Below are 4,201 nucleotides of genomic sequence, written 5' to 3' on the forward strand. Positions count from 1 at the left end.
TTCAGTTAAAACAAAAATAAACAACTTACTTATGCTTTAATTTTCTATTTATTTAATCAATTCAATTAGATGTAAAATAATAATAATAATAACAACAATAATAATGGAGAGGAAAAAAGAATGACTTACTTATTTCCATGAGTTTTATATGCTCCGCTAATTCCCCCATAGATACTTCAATATCACAAGTAAGACATTTCTGTACCAGCTACAAAAAATTACACTGCCTCACAAAAAGTAATATGTACAACTTTAGGAAGGCTATAGACTTCTCATAGATCAAGATCCCTTTGCATGGGTTTCATATATGTCCTATTAGTCGTTCTACTCTCTCTTATTAAACCTTGGGAAATGACAGGACCGTCTCCGATAATGGTTCTGAAACCCAACTCTTTGTAAAACTTGTAGCCACCCCCATGTCACAGTTTCGGAAAAGTGTCCACAATGACATTTTTAAAATCATCCGCATGAGCATGAATGCTGGGACAGTGAATGGTCTATTCTCCAAGACAAGACTTCAATAATGTCTCTTTCTGTTTTGGGATTTTAGGCTCATCCATGTATGGCAAGCGCACATAAGCATGCTTCCACACTGTACTCATACTTTTTTCTTATTGAACAGCGTATCAGCCTTTATAGCTTTTCCTGGGAATGATTTAGCCCATTACAATGTTTCTAAAGCTGTTCTTACAAAATCATTGTGTGTGTGAAAGACATACCATAGTGATAAAAAATTTCAAAATACTGGCCATACACAATGCCATTTTTATGTTATATTAACTAAATTACAATTAGTACTTTCCAGCAGCATTCTGGAATGAGTAACAGTGAAAGTTATTATGGAAGAGACACAAAAAGAGATGCCACTAAGACAAAGAGCTGAAGGGCTTAAAGCTGCTTGTAAATTACGCACTATGCGTGTGAATCTGCAATGTGGCCTGGTACTACTGCTGGTGCTGCTACCCAAAACTTCTTAATAAGAGCATGGTAGGTCTATAGGGGATAGAAGTCCATCCCCTTTTCTAGCCTTGGTCATGTGTATTTCAGAAATGCAACCATGATATGCTCTTTGTTGTCACTGTCGGCCATCGCTGTTTCTGCTGAAAATTAGTGAGAACAAATCACAAACTAGACTGCACATGCTTGTTTTATTTAGCACTCACAAAAATGTGGGGCTTGTTGACAATAAGCCAAGAAGTGCAAGCTCTCACTTTTGGGTTACTTATAGCTCAACTGTTTTTAAAGTGCAAATTATTCATTGCTGTTCATGTAAACTGAGTTTTGAACTTCTGAAATTTTGATATTAAAATTGTAAATGCATTCATAACATTGCTGAGTCACTGAGTAGAAGCATAATGGTAACAAATAACGGTATTTGGAGAGTGAGTATTGTCTGTATTACAAACAGTGCTGCTGTTAATTTTGTGCAGCTACTGGGAGTTCTAAAAATCCTATCTCAAATAGATTCAATTGTCATCAGTAATGCAAGAAACACACCTATTTTATGCACCCTTTTAATTTAGTTTTATTGTTCCTTAAATATACCTGCTAGGCATGCAAGTTTTTTTATGATGAACTTGATCAATTCTGCTGTAGAAGACTTGAGTTCCAGCCTCGAAGATACCTGGCCAAGCACTGCCTGAGAGGGCTTGGTGAGCTAATTTTCTTTAGACTCTTTAAATTTTGTTATGGTGTACAAGCCTTTAAGGCCTTTCATTGCAGCTTGTGAGGGAAAATAAAATTGAAAGAGGCTAAATTAAATTAAAACACCAAAAGCCCTTACCAGTGTGCTCTTGGTCTTTTAATTTTATTCAGCCTTAGTTTTGGCTACGCAGCCTTTTATCCTTTTGTCTTGGAGCTGGTAATCCAGAAGAAAATTGAGAAAAGCAAAAGAATTTCAGAGAAGCAAAAGAAAGTTAAAAGACCAAATCCCACACCATGCCTTAAAACGCACTCAGGCTAAGTGTGGCTGGGCATTTTCCAGGCTAGAACTCTTGTTCTTTCGAGCAAAAATAACCAAATTCACAATACATGACCTTTTATGGAAATATTGAAGCAATGAGGAAACTAAAAAATTCCAACTGTACATAAAATTGGTAAGTTTCATCTCACTTTGACCTTCCAAGACAAGTAAGTTTAGTTATGCTTATACTGTTCTTGACAGCTCAGATTGCAGAGAAATTAACCGATGTTAAGTCCACTTGCAATTAAGTTTTCTTAAAGTGTAACTGACATGATATTTTGGGGTATTTTTTTTATTGACCTAACATGAACAAATAAAAATGCAATATGGAAAGTTTTATTGTCTTAAAAAATTATTCACAGAAATGAGCCTTCAGATTTGCTCATTTTGCTCCCAGCCATTTTACATCCTGTCAGGGGGTGTGGCTAAACGTGATGTCATACAAGGGGAATGGTTGACTTTTTCCATTGACTGCAATACAACTTTAGTAGATATTATCTCTGTTAGATTTCATTTTATACCTTGTAGCTTTAATCCTGTTGTAAAAGTGATAGATTGTGCTTATAATTTATAATAGTTAGAGGACATCAGAAGTCATTATGGCTGGTATAGCGTTGCAGCCCATAGCCTCCTTTTGACAATCCATAATGAGCTGTTCTTGTGTATTTTGTATAGTTAATAGTTCATTCTTGTGTTCTGACACTGGTAAACAAAATTAGTACATGAAATTTGATGAACCACACAAGAACAGCTTCATTACGGATTGTCAAAAGTGGGCTATGAGCTTCAAGCTATACCAGCCGTAGTGACTCAGATGTCCTCTGACTATTATGAATTATAAGCACAATCTATCACTTTTATAACAGGATTAAAGCTACAAGGTATAAAATAAAATCTAACAGATATATTATCTACTAAAGTTACATTGCAGTCAATGGTTAAAGTCAACCATAAGCCTTGTATGACATCACGTTTAGCCACACCCACTGACAGGATGTAAAATGGCAGGAAGAAAATTGAGCATCTTTCAAGGTTTGTATCTCTGTGAATAATTTTTTCCAGACAAAAAACTTTCCACATAGTATTTTCATGATTATATGCTCATGTTAGGCCAATAAAAAAAGTACCACAAAAAATCATGTCAGTTACACTTTAAACATCACCTGATAGCTATGGAAGCTGGTATATGGTAACATTGGAGGATGATTTAAAAACATGAGTTCTAGCCTAGAAGATACCAAGCCACACAATAAAAGGGGTGAATTCTGATGCAAAACCAAGAGTTTTTTTAGCTTGCAACATACACAAACCACCCCCGTGGTAGGCGTTATGGGACCTTCTGGCTTAGTATCTTCTTCCTTTAAAGCATTTTAGTGCAATTTTTTACACAATGTCACTTGCACTTATGCTAAGCATTCCATTGACAGAAGCAACAAGAGTATGAATTTTTTTACCAGTTAAAATAAATGTCAAAAATAATAAATCTGATTTTTTCAATCATTCTTCACTTGCAGCTAAAATTCTTCAAGAACCATGGCTTTGTTCCACTGCTGACTGTTCAAAAATTTACTTTATGCTATATTAGAAGTGCCAGTTACATTTACTGCTCAATATTGCTGCCAGATATCTGCATGATAACAACAACAATCATAATATAAGGTTCATTTTAATGATAAAGAGCATCCCAAAGTGGTCTATGATAAAAATTAATGTTTACAAAATCCTGCATTAAAACTTAAATGTATTATTTATAAGTCACTACTAATAGTCACTTACACAGTTTCGATTCCTTTGTTTCTCAATCCTTATTCTTTAATTTCATTTAATTTAATTTAATGATAATTTTACAAGATGAGCAGAAGGATCAGTACAGAAGGAGAAAGGGATAGACAAGGGAAAAAAGACATTTTGATGGAGTAACCGCAAGAGCTGCTGATACCCAGAGATAAATAATAAACTTAGTTATGATACATTGTATTACTGTTAAGATTGGTGTTTGGATGCAAGTATAAAAAAAGAAAATTAGAATAATAGAATAACAAAATCAATGAGAAATAATGAGAAATAATACATTTTAAAAGTAATAAGAATTAAATAGAAGAAAAGTACTTGATAGATTGATGAGTTACTGATGAGTGATTGATTGGTGGAAAATTTAGATAAGTTAATACTAGAACAGAGGCCCGAAAGTTGTGAGTCATGTAGTAATCTCAGGGGGAGAATGTCTGATTCCCAGTA

This window comes from Amphimedon queenslandica, unplaced genomic scaffold, assembly GCF_000090795.2.
Source record: "Amphimedon queenslandica unplaced genomic scaffold, v1.1 AMPQUscaffold_13480, whole genome shotgun sequence".
Classification (NCBI taxonomy): Eukaryota; Metazoa; Porifera; class Demospongiae; order Haplosclerida; family Niphatidae; genus Amphimedon; species Amphimedon queenslandica.